Here is a 14,315-nt window from a genome sequence, read left to right as displayed (position 1 = left end):
CTACAACAAAACTAAAATAACAAAAACAAACATGGAATATGGAACCGGCTACAACTCAACAAATTGATGATTATATGTTCGGGTCCATTTACTCTCTCAGAGTTAAATTAACACTCAGGATTTTAGTGTAGTGTGTAGATTGGGATCCCAGAGACAATAATGTTATCAAATTCAAACTGGTGGTCCTTAACATTTTTAAAGGTTGAGAATCATTGTGTTAAATCTACTTGACAATACAAATGCAGCGTTTCAGAAGATGAGTGGGGATGAGATGAGAGAGATGCGTATAGGGGTTGATGTTGGCATGAACTGTGGAATGTTTGGATGGGAGGGTGGGGGGTGAGGGGTGTATTCTGTATGTAGGTCTGCTATCTCCACATGTTTCCTGTCCTGGTCACTTCTACGGGGACTATTTTGCCGTCTGAAGCGCCTTGCCCTGCAGCTCCACACACACACCAACGCATCCTGGAGGGCTGCACAGGGCACACTGATACCAACCACACGTTCGGAAAGGAGGCAGGCACACAGCATGTTTTCCAGCTCTTGTTTTCTATAACATTGGTTCTCAAAGTGGGGTCCGGGAACCCCCAGGGGTCCTTGGGGGGGTACCAGGGGGTCCCCCAGCTAAATTAGTTAGCGTCACAATCATTTTAACCCCTTTATCCATTATGTTATACTTTGGCTATTCAAAAATAGCAGATATACAAGATCATAGCGTGGCACAGAATGTCACGCTATGAGCTTGTAGATCTGCTATTTTTGAAAATTTGTGCAAACGTTTGTGACTCAAATCTTTGCTTCTGGGGGTCCCTGGAACCAAATACATATCATTTTGGGGGTCCTTGACATGAAAAAGTTTGAGAATCACTGTTCTATACATTCACATCATGAAGCCACTGCTCCGAAGTCTGGCCCGCATGAAGGCAAACAACTGTCAAAGCTGCAAACTGCAACTTTTGTGTCTGTTATGATTAGGACTGACATTTATCTGCTTGACCAGTAAATACATGTGTTGAGTCACTCTCATCTGCGTAAGCAAGCACACATACTGATACACTTGATTCCATGGCCATCAACTACTTTATCAGAAAGATTGACTCCTGTGCACAACGATACAAGATGCATCTGTTGTTTTCCAACTCCTTCTTTTCCATTTCTCATACCTTCTGGTCATGTTGTCATGTGTCCACTGTTCAGTACACTTATACTTATATTATATATTCTCTTTGTTTGTAATAAACTTTAGAACTTGTTGTGTGATACATGTCATCTTGTTCTGCGTGCCCGCGACCAGTTGTCCCAAGTTCGATTCCAGGCCTGGCCAGCAACGTGTGGAACATGACCGGGCAAAGTGTCCTTGAGCAAGACACTTAACCCCTAACTGCTCTGCGCTGCTCTGTTAGCAGCAATCAGCTGAGTTGAGCTGTTAACTGACGTCAGAGTCAAGCTGATAATTTCTTCCAGCTATACATGTTAACATTAAAAACAAAACACAGAAAAATAATCTATTTCAATAATACTTTACCAAACAAAAATTACTTATTTACACTAACATGAATAATAGTTAGGACAATATGTGTTCAAGTTAATAGGTAGTAGTGTCCTATTGATTCGCACAGTGTCTGTAGTAAAGTCATCAAACATTAGTTGATATAGAATATTCCAGTTTGCTTTCAAATCACAAGTGCACTAAACTCTGGGTTACACATTCATGCACAAGATCTGTCCCCCGACGATAAAAGCTTACTGTTAAACCAAAGAGCCATTCGACTGTACAACCGTCCCCTCCACCGAGGTCACAGGCTTGTAGATAGGCTATTTTCACTATTTTTGAAATAGTGCTTAAGTGGTTAATACTGTATTTTTGCACGTTTGGGTCCTTGGAAGAAACCACATTTCTCTTTTGGGTCTTGAGCTGAAATGTTTGGGAACCACTGCTTTAAAGGATTTGGCTCCACACAGGACTCCACATATTCTACAGTGCAGGATCGAGGTAAGAGTTTATGATCAAACTTGACTTTCAAAACCTTGCACAGCTCCTTTACTTGTCCTGGATATGAAGATGTCTGGTGAACATCTGCAGGTCCACTTGGAACCCAGTGCACGCACGCACGCACGCACGCACGCACGCACACACACACGCGCACACACACACACACACACGCGCACACACACACACACACACACACACACACACACACACACAACAAGGCACATAGAGCCAATCTACAGAGAAACCAAAAAAATATGCACAAGCTTGTAACAAAACTGAGAACTGATAAGCTGCTCCGAAGACATGATTAGGGTCAAACATTTCAAAGGTTAAGGTCACAATTGAGAGATATACTGTAGAACAAGAGGCAGGGTTTGTGCCTCCAGGTACATTTATTTTATTTAACTGTGATTGTGTAAAAGTCCCCTGTATGTGTTGTCTGTTGGCAAATTCATTGAAACATGGTACATTTTTTTAGAACTGATAAGCTGTAAAAGTGTGTAAAAGTCCCCTGTATGTGTTGTCAGATGGCAAATTCGTTGACAGAAACATGGAAGACTGTGGCCATTATGGTCTAACAACACTGCATCAGATACGGATAATAACTCAAGCTTATCAGAATTACGTATAAACAACGAGTCAAATCAATATACAAACAGAAAACTAAAACAAGACTGGGACTAATAACTGCGTGGCTTCCCTTTGGATCTGTGATGTCATGTTGATGATGTCATGCTGATGATGTCAAGTGGTGGCCAAAATATGTACAGCTGTCTATTGTAGGTGAAGGCTGAATGACCCCACGTCGCAGAAGTTGTGCAGATTGCAGGAGGCGTGCTCAGCCAGCAGTTGGTCTCAACTGTGTCAAATCCTCTGATGTTGTTGTGGTAGGCCTCTTTCTTATCCTCAACACCCCCAAATACAAACATATTTCAGTCAGACAACTCTTGGATTGGATTAGAATATATATTTATTGAGCAAGCTTGAGCATGGATATAGAAAGCATAAGGAAGCATAGTTTGGCGTCAGGACTCTGAATCCATTCACTCCCTGTAAGAATAACATTTTAATAAATGTTACATGCCAAATAGCATTTACAGGGAATGAATAAAGACCCCCACGGGGATCTAGAAACAGAACCTACAGGTGGATGCCGGGGAGGCGGTGGGATGAGACTATTCATGGTCAGCAGCATACGTAGGCAAGGCAAGCAAGGGCAGCAGATCCGGCAGGATCTCGGCAGCAGCAGCAGCAGCGTCGCACGTCAGAGCAGCAGAAGAGCGCAACCAGACTGAGCAGGTAGGCAGAGCATTACTTATAACCCACCGACCAGGAGAAGAGTGCATGTGACTTAGTCACCTGGTCGGTTAGCCCAATCCCTTGGGTTGCCTGGCCTGAACTAGCTCCGTAAACTGCGCCTCATTTCAGTCAGACAACTCTTGGATTGGATTAGAATATATATTTATTGAGCAAGCTTGAGCATGGATATAGAAAGCATAAGGAAGCATAGTTTGGCGTCAGGACTCTGAATCCATTCACTCCCTGTAAGAATAACATTTTAATAAATGTTACATGCCAAATAGCATTTACAGGGAATGAATAAAGACCCCCAAAACAGCAAGAACCCCCAAAACCGCTTGGGAACACAGAGCCTGACGCCGGACCAACCATCTGTGAGAATGGTGGAGCTCCATAATTAACATGATATGATGACTGAGTTCCTCATCATTTAATTTTTAGATTTAACTAAACAAATGCAGCATGCATCCATGTGTTCAACAAGCCTGATGAATCCAGGTACCTGCTGATCCCTGAATTCAGGAGTCCTAGACGGTATCCTAATATGGCGTCCACGCTGTGCCGCACCAACTCGGATTCGAAGAGGACATTCTATATTTATTTCTTTTTCAAAGAAATCTGCTATATATATACACATATATATATAATGAGACATCCTATGATGAATGATAACTATTGTTTATCATCCATAATAAATAAAGTGTACTGACTATGTGTGTAAAGACGCGCTATCTTTACTTAACATCTGAATCAGTACCCAACGATCCCTGAAGCAGCATTTACTAATAGACTGAGCTTGATATGATTAGCCTGACTGCATAGCCATAGAAAAACCCAACATTTTTTTAACGCTGCCATAGAAAACCCAACATTTTTTAACGCTGCCATAGAAAACCCAAATCTTTTTTTTTTTTAACGCTGCCATAGAAACCCAACATTTTTTAACGCTGCCATAGAAAACCCAAAAATTTTTAACGCTGCCATAGAAAAACCCAAAAATTTTTAACGCCGCCATAGAAAACCCAACATTTTTTAACGCTGCCATAGAAACCCAACATTTTTTAACGCTGCCATAGAAACCCAACATTTTTTAACGCTGCCATAGAAACCCAACATTTTTTAGCGCTACCAAGGAAAGCCCAACATTTTTTAGCGCTATAGAATAAACCAACATTTTTTAGCACCATGACATCACCACTAAACTAAATCCCCAGCAATCCACCCGAGTTGTAATTAAAGCGTCAATAATGCTCAAGCAGCATTTATTGAATTAGCGATAGAACAGCGAGAGCACTCATACTCATGAGCTTTTTGCCTGCAGAATGTCATCCTTATTAACCAATATCTACGTAAGCTCCTGAGGACCATCGCCCCATAGATTTAGAGAAGCAGAAGACAAGCAGCGCTGCAGGTGTAGCTACACCAATACGGAGGATGGAGAAAGCCCGCAGCTTGAGCAGATCTCTCGCAGCTTTGCAGTGAACCAGTTCAAGTTTAGGCCTACAGATGGAGAGACAAACACAATGTTATTGCAATTCTGGATTAGCCCGGCCATCCTATGACCACTTTAACCCATTTTGGGTTCATGTTGCCATTTATTTTTTAAATCGGCCTTGGTCTAAATGGGTTAAGCGCCATGTGGCAGCATGTTAGCAATTAGCATCATAGCGGTTGATGCAGAAAGAATATGGTATACAAGCTTAAATTATAGCTTGCAGAGCTTGACGCAGATTATTAGACATGTGACATGTGAATAATATTAACTAACGCCGATATCCCTCTCCATCCATAGCCTAATAGATTTAGCACGAAATGCCATCTGTTGCAAGTCTGAATCGGCCCAACAGAGCCAGACGCCAGAGGGTTGGCAGAATTGATTTAGCAGAGTTTAGCAGCGAGGCTAGGCAGCTCAGTAGATGATGCAGCATAGGTGCCGAGAAGACATGAGAAGCCCACATCTCAAGCAGCTCTCTCAACGCTGCCTTGAGAGCCTTGTGCTGGCCCGCACAGTAGATGATGCAGCATAGTGCTGAGAACACTGAGAAGCCCACATCTCGAGCAGCTCTCTCCGCTGCCTTGAGAGCTCACAGCCGCCAAGAGCGTAGGTAGTTCAACCTGGAATCTAGAACCAGAAGCAGAATTATTCTTGCAATTACCATGGTAAGCCACCCTGGACGAGATGACGCCGTTATAGACCGCTGGGACAGGAATTTACTTCCTGAAGCCACTCACACATCCACAGTGAAAAGCATGCTGCACGCCAATGCGCGAGTGTGGCCTCAATCCTGACACAGTCAGTTGCACACCGCAAGCTGCTGGTTGCGCTGCAACACTCGTCACCAGTGATGAACACACCGTGATGTGGTGCCAATATGCCGTGAGCATCCCAATCTGGCGGATAAAGCAGCGCCTTTTATACGGGGACAAAGACTTCCAGTCACCCAGCTTTTGATAAGCATGAGAAAAGCAAAGAGCCCATCAACATAGTGTAACTATTGATAACAGGAGCAGCCAGGATCGGAGTCCCTCTTTATCCGTCCTGCGAGATATTTTGCGGATTGGTGCGCACCAGCCAACATTGACAAATGACTGATATCTTGACTCTACTAAAGCCCCACCATCTATCCTGTTGCAATAACTTTACTTCTGTAAGCTTGTTGCTCATAACATGACAACATCACTTGGCAACCAACTTTTCTATATACTGTACCATATACCTTCCACATGGAAGCAAGCATGCCATGATAGCTTGTGCTACCACAATCCAGAGCTATCCCCATAAGCAAGCCATGCTGAGTTAGCTTGTGCTACAATCAATTTGATAGCTTTACGCATGGGAAGTAAAACATGCTGTGTTTAGCTTGTGCTACCGACCATCCAAGCTTCCACATAAGAAGCAAAACAACTGAATTAGCTTGTGCTACGAACAATCCGAGCTCCCACGTGGGAAGCAAAACATGCTGTGCTAGCCTATGCTACAAACAATCCAGAGCTATCCATATAAGAAGCAACACATGCTGTGATAGCTTGTGCTAAACAATTCGCCTCCACATAGGCAAAACATGCTGTGCTAGCCTGTGCTACAACAATCTAATCTTCCACATAGAAGCAAACATGCTGAGCTAGCCTGTGCTACAAACAATCTAAAGCTTCCACATAAGCAAACATGCTGTGCTACGACAATCTAAAGCTTCTACAAAGAAGCAAACGTACTGTGTTAGCCTGTGCTACAACGTCTCTACCATCTCTTATCCAAGTGTATGCAGCAAAATGAGAATCCCTTTAGCTCATCCTGATCCTTAACAAGTGTAATTTAGCAATACAAGAGCATGCAACGGTAGAATGCAACCAATAACGTCTAATCTGCGCTGCAAGTTCATTTGATTATTTAATCGTAATATGAAACGGCCTACTTTACCTCCACCACATATTAGAGCAATTGAACTGCTACATGATTTGACACTGACACTGTCACTGTTGAAGACACGAGGCCTGCAAACCTGACTTCCCCAGTATCCAAGGTGAACAGCACTCATCCCCATCGGCATTAGGCATCCCATCACCATGCATTAAGCCGGACATGGAAAAAGAAGCACAAAGCAGAATATCAATGAATGCTGATAAATGACTTTGCGTGATATTGCTTTCAATTGCTAAATGTGAGGTAGATGAATGCAGTATTAATGAGGTAGTGGCCATAGCACTAGTAGTAACTTAGCATGTTCATGATCGGCACGTTTGCAGCAATTTTAGTACTAGCAGCATTAGTCGATTATAGCAGTGGTAGCAATGTAGTCCACATCATTAGCATAATCATGATTAGCAGACATTTTGCCAGCAATTGCAGAATGAGTAGCATTAATGCAGTAGCCTAGGAATGCAGTCAACATAATTAGCATGATCACCATGATGGCACTAGTATGAGTAGCATGCATTGACTGCAGAAACAATGTCAGCAGTTTTTGCCTAATCATGATCAGCAGTCAGTTAGTAGCAGTTGAAGAACGACTAGCATTATCTGAACAGTAGAAGCATGCCGTGAGGAGCTTTAGCATAATGGAGACCATCGTGTTAATGGCAGCAATCTAGTACAATTTAGTACAGCAACTTCAGCACTAACATGAACATGGAGATGATGGCAGCAATTTAGTGCTGCAACTTTAGCATCAACATGAACAGTGAGTTTTCCTACTCTGCAAATAGATGCCAGACATAGCTACACGAGAGATAACTCATTTCAATGATTCTAGCAGCATTAACATTTAAACTGCAGTGCAACTACTTCTTGAACACTACTCACAAGTTAGCTTCCCCTCTCTCCTTTGCATGGGTAGAGAAGTGTTCGGTCATCAACTATAAGCCTCAAACAACATCCGGTGGATGAGCTCTTCAGAATAAGAGTACCGTCTAAAGCCACTGAACTATCCATGAATACAATAACTATAAATTAGCAAGATGCAGCCAACTGAGCATATCCGTGTTTTAACCAGTAGCCTACATAAAGATATTAATCTGAACATTAGAGCCAGAACAAGCAAAGCGACTCACAAAGTGACGCCATGCCCTCTCTCTCTATCTACCATGGCAGTAGCACTTACCAGCCATGTCAGCGCGCATCCGTTCCTCTGTGAACGATAGATCGGTGATGTCATCTTTTGAGAGAGAAGCAAGCAACTAGGTCTAGAAACCCAATCTTGAGATAAGTGAACTACTTTGAACAAATGCACGCTAAACCGGGGACCATAACAGAACCCCAAGCCCATCGTTGCTTACGATAAGGAAACAGAAACTTAAGCAACACTGTTGGTGAACTACCGTTAACCCAGTGCCATAAAGAGAGTTCTGACACTAGCGTCGACTCCCATTGTAAGAATGGAATGCGGAAGTGCTCCGTCTATCTCAATGAGGCAGGCAGTCCCAATGTTTGGAACTATACCCAAGGAGCCCGTTTGCGGCGGGATCAAGCGTGTCGTTACTCTATTTCTACACTCTCTAGTTGACCATACTGAGATCGATCAATGACGAACGCTACTGCTTTTGAGCTGAGCGTTTAGCAAGCGATTTTTAACTGAAGTAAAGAAAGTAATACCACGTTTAGAACCAGTAGCACACAGCTGAGTAGCTATGATTAGCGCAGCATGGACAATGCAGCACGCAAATAACCATCAACCAAGGAACAATATGAGACTATTCATGGTCAGCAGCATACGTAGGCAAGGCAAGCAAGGGCAGCAGATCCGGCAGGATCTCGGCAGCAGCAGCAGCAGCGTCGCACGTCAGAGCAGCAGAAGAGCGCAACCAGACTGAGCAGGTAGGCAGAGCATTACTTATAACCCACCGACCAGGAGAAGAGTGCATGTGACTTAGTCACCTGGTCGGTTAGCCCAATCCCTTGGGTTGCCTGGCCTGAACTAGCTCCGTAAACTGCGCCTCATTTGTCCCGACGATAGGGACAGAGTGATATGATGAAACCGATGCTGGAGTGCCTCTGGTGTTAATTAAAGACCAGACCATTGTAGTGGTGTCCAACTAGTAGATGTCATTAGTGTATCCAGATAGATAGTTGAATCCTCCAAACTGCTCATTGCTTATAATACAGCCAACTGTGTGCGTCCTCCTCCACACCGTACTGTACGTGCATGACAATTTTACAGTATGTTCAACACAAAGTTGGAAGCCACGGGTTGGCACGTGTGTTTATGTGCGTGCCTGCGTGTCCACTCCGATTACTGTGATTCAATGCAGTGGAAAAAATCGGGGTAAACATTCTTCTGAAGCCAATCAACAACATTCATCCATATGCTAGCATGCGATGCCACTGTACAATGCTTTGTTCAAAACCACTCAGGCGTCCGCATGCCTGCTGAACTCTGATACACACACTTTTTATGACGTCACGTGAAAGACGCATTCCTGACAAGAAGATGGTTTTGGTGCAATTACAATGACTGTACAGCAGTTTAGATTAAGAATTTAGCAGGGATTAGTGCATCATGTGTGTTACCGTTTGATTTGTTGAATGTCTTGAAAGATATTTAATTTGTGTAGTTAGGATATGGTGGGCGGGGGTTGGGAGGGGGACCAGTTTTGTGTTGCTAGTTAGTATTGTATGTTTTTGTATTCTTTGCATTTGTTTTTGTTACCTGTGTCTTATGGTAGCAAAAGGATGGAGCAATGAATAGAGTTGCATGCACAGTATGTCTGCGAACAAATTGCTCAATACAAATATTTGAAAAGCAAAGTCGTGCACGCCCATGTGCCCATGCGCGCACGCACACACGCACGCACGCACGCGCGCGCGCACACACACACACACACACACACACACACACACACACACACACACACACACACACACACACACACACACACACACACACACACACACACACACACACACACACACACACACACACACACACACACACACACACACACACATTTTAACCATTTATTTATGTCCACATAAATCATGGTTAAAACATTTTCCTTGTTCTTTCTTTCTGTCTCTATTTCTCTTCCTGAAAACTACAAATAATGTGAGCTTCTATGCGATTCTTTTTTTTTTACACCTGTAAACCTGTGATGTTACAATAAAGTTTAAGTTGAACGATGCAATGGCTTTGCAGCTCCATGTGCTGTAGACATTCTACAGCTGACCTGGTGTCATGAAGGAAGGGGAAGGGTGGGGGGCTCAGAAAGAGCACAAAGAACCTGGAGGCAACTATTGGGTAACCCAGAACCTTAACCTGAAACTTTCCAGGACCCGTGAAGTTCTGTGACGGGTTTTTTGTTTCTATTTCCATTTAAAAACCTAATTAAAAAGTAAAAATAGCCGGTCCCTTGTGGACCGGCTATTGTTGCTATTTTTAAAATATGCTTAAAGAACAAGTTCTGGGTTCCCAGAACTCAGGCTTAGTAGCTACAACTACCTCCTGAGCAGGACCTAAATTAGGTTCTGAGAGAATCTTATCTGAAACCGAGCTGCAAGTGGAAACAAAATCAATCCAGAACCTTTGAAATACTTAACATGGCACGGCACGGTTTGCTTAGTAATGACAAAGAGCCATATGATGGAGCTAAAGTATGAAGGCCTCTCAGGGAGAAGGATGACGCTCCAGGACCTGAACATAAGGCCTGTTCAGCCTCAGCTGGGTCTCATATGTGATGGTGTCTGATGTTAGACCCCCCCTAACACCACCGCTGGTCTCTGTGATGAAGTGTCCATGTGTATCTTAAGGGGAATGCCTAAAGAGCTACGTATTCAGCACCCCAGTGGACAATACCGCATGCACACGCACACACTCATACACACGTTTGCATTACTATACATGTGAGGACATCAGCATTTTAAGACGGCAATTTCATGAATGCCATTTTCAAAACAGAAAATAACTAACCCTAGGTAGATCTGCTATTTGCATAACACCGACACGCAACTAAGTATAAAACAGGCGAAACTCTAACCCCACCTCCTAAATCTAACCTCTAAACTCCTAATCATAACCCAACTGTAAACCTACTGTAACTCTAACATAACCATTTCTCTTGGAAAATGGTCCTCAAAATGACTATTCGCACATTCTACTGTACTGGTGGGGACATTTGGCCGTCACAAGTATAGTAAAACAAGTAAGCCTACACACACACACGCACATGCACGCACACGCGCGTGTGCGCACACACACGCGCACACACACACACACACACACACACACACACACACACACACACACACACACACACACACACACACACACACACACACACACACACACACACACACACACACACACACACACACACACACACACACACACACACACACACACACACACACACACACACACACACACACATTTCTGCTAGCTATTATCAAATACCAAAGTTTTGCCAACATGTATGCAATTTATGCAAGCCTCAAGATGTGCGTATAATGGACACACAACTTCTTTCGGGGCTTGTTTATCAGCCTACATGTGATTTCTCTCTTGAGGAACACAGGTCACAGGGGCTGCTATACTCATACAGTAAAACAATCTGTGCATATGAATGTGCTTTATATAGTTACACATTTATATGTATTAGGCTGTGGACCATTCCACATTTTTCAAGATTTTCAAAAATGTTCACGAATAGCAGATCGACAAGCTCACTCACAACCTAACTTCAACTATTCAACACGTCAACAACGCTTTGAATAGTTGAAGCATAATATAGGGTTAAAGTGTTAAAACTGATTTTGATGCCATATTAACACATTTTGTTGGGGGACCCCCTGGAACCGCCTCAAGGACCCCAGGGGGTTCCCGGACCCTACGTTGAGAACCACTGATAGTGGATGACTTGAGACATGACACATCATGGGTTGATTGGGTTCAGTGACCCGTGAGGCTTAACAAGAAAGTCTTCTATGAATAATCAAGTTTGCTGAGGTTGTGCGAACCGTCTTCTTTGCAACAATCGCGGAGAGAAAAAAGTCACCACAGTTACTGCAGTTAGAGGGAAAACATTCAACCATAAAGGACGACAGACACGTCACAGCATCGCAGTGACAAATAACCCAGCACAGATATAGGCTTTAAAAAGCGAGATTGAACACAATTCAATGTGCCAATAAATCTGTCATGTGCACACATAAAAGGTCATGCCGAAGACAGTACAGTAGATTCACTGTCACACGCAAAGATCAGTGGCTTCAACGCATTTCAAATGGTGCCAAGTCAGTTCATACAGGTTTTCTCAGACAATTATTTTAGTTTTTGAAAGTCTAAGTTTTCAATTTAGTCACCCTAAAGCCGATCTGGGTACCCATTCGGTAAAAAAGGGGAGGAGGGGGAATATTTTTTTTTCCTTTGTTTCTGAATCTGTCTTGAGAGATTACCCTAAAACAGAAGCCTGTGAACAAACAGAATACCACAGCTACAATGTAAATCTGCCTGTCTATCTATCTATCTATCTATCTATCTATCTATCTATCTATCTATCTATCTATCTATCTACAGCCACAAAGCCTATATGGAGTCCATATGGACAGTGTGTTGGCCAGGGGCCTAGAGAGGGTCCATCTCTTGGCACAATGAAGACAGGAGGAGGGAGCCAGGGGGACAGGGAGGAGAGAGAGAGAGACAGGAAACAGTACACAACTTCCTCAGACAGGATGCTGGAATCGAATGCCTCAAAGACATTAGCGAGTCCGTCACACAAACACACTCAACTGTCTTTAACACATTACTGCAGGGCCCACAGGGGACCGCTTCAATGTTTTTCTTCCCAACGTTCCCATACATTGCATTACTTTACATTTGAACTCGATGACATTAGGTTTGCAACTAACAATGATTTTCCAAGCGATTTTCCTATACTTTTTAGATTCATCAAATTATTGAGAAGCACATTTCTAATATAGTTTTACTTTTTAGTTTATATTTGATTAACCAGTTTGGCATAATTGTATACTTCGTCGCACAACAGTGTCGTGCAAAAATTGTGAAAATAGCAAGATACAAGCTTACAACGTGTCGCAATGACACACCACATATTTATACATAATTGTTTTTTATTATTATTTGATTATTTAATAAAATTATCGTTTATCAAAAATATAATTGATTAGTTCGATTAACTGTTGCACCCCCCTAGATGACGTGGGAATGCTGGAGCTGATGAGTTTTGTTGTTTTGAAACACAGATCATCACAGACACCCATGTAGGTGTCAGAATACTCTCTCTGAGGAAAATGCCAGTCAAGTAGGCTACATGTAGGCTGCCTTAAAATAAAGACAGACAATGTAATAATTATAATACTAATAATACTAATATACTTAAAATCTAGGATGGGCATTGATGGAGATACATTCAAAGTTAAATGTGCAAAAGAGTTATTTTCTTTTCCCTTTCTTTTCAATACGTTCATACTGTACAGTACAGTAGGCTACCTTGTGCCAGCACTACTTTTGTGCACTGTTGCATACTACTGGTATGTAATGTAATGAGCACCATACCCAGTGCTGCCATCTGCTGTACACTTTGTATTACAGGCACATTTTAGATGTTTTGTTCTTTACATAACATTGTAATGTTCTTATTTTGATAAAACCCAATTACTGAATGCCAGTCTCCAGTCTTCAGAATATGTATGACACTGATTTACTATGACACTATGGCACATTAAGGAGTCCACCAGTACAGTGGTTCTCAAGCTTTTTAGGACCCCCATAACTCTGAGTGTGTACAAATGGAACCAAATGGACCCGTGTCCAGTATACTCTCAGAGTTAGACCTATAATGGTTGTTTAGGGCTAGCTCTTTGTGTGTTTGTGTACTCATTTTGTATGTCCATGGCAAAAATGTAATGTTGACACAAATGTACACAAGCCAGCATGGTGATGACCCTTGGTCACAGCTAAACGCCCATTCACTGTTCATGGTTAAGTTAAGTTATGACACACATTATTGGTGTAAAATGTAACGGATAAAGTAACTCCAACGAGTCCAGCCTGCAACCACTTCTCTTCTTACTATATGTTCTAGCCCATTAAAATGGTTGAAAATCACAGCGAGTCGTAAAAATCTTCTCTTATATGGGGGTCCCTGCCTGGCATATCTTTTCAAATGGGGGTCCACGGGCTAAATAAGTGTCAATTTGGGGGTCCTTGACATGAAAAAGTTTGAGAACCACTGCTCTAGTCTAGCCCATTTGCCAAGCCAAAGTGCAGTAACTACGTTTTTGGACACACCGACTTATTTGTGTAACCCAAAGGTCAAATTAGCCTTTGTGATTTTGGGGGATAAACAATTACCTCAAGAACAGATGTAAAATTAGTGTAATATCACTTACATGCCGATATCTCATTTGGCTGACCAGTTGAATCACTTTTAAACCCATTTTCAGTGATTTTTGGTTTCGTACTGCACTTTGCCTTGGCAGGGCAGCATAGCTCTAGCCAGGTAACTCCGGAACTGTCGTCTCTATCTATATTACAACGGGGACCTTTTTTCATGCTGCACACAACAATGAGAA

Source organism: Gymnoscopelus braueri, assembly GCF_963280865.1.
Source record: "Gymnoscopelus braueri genome assembly, chromosome: 6".
Taxonomy (NCBI): domain Eukaryota; kingdom Metazoa; phylum Chordata; class Actinopteri; order Myctophiformes; family Myctophidae; genus Gymnoscopelus; species Gymnoscopelus braueri.
This window is presented reverse-complemented; position numbering follows the sequence as displayed.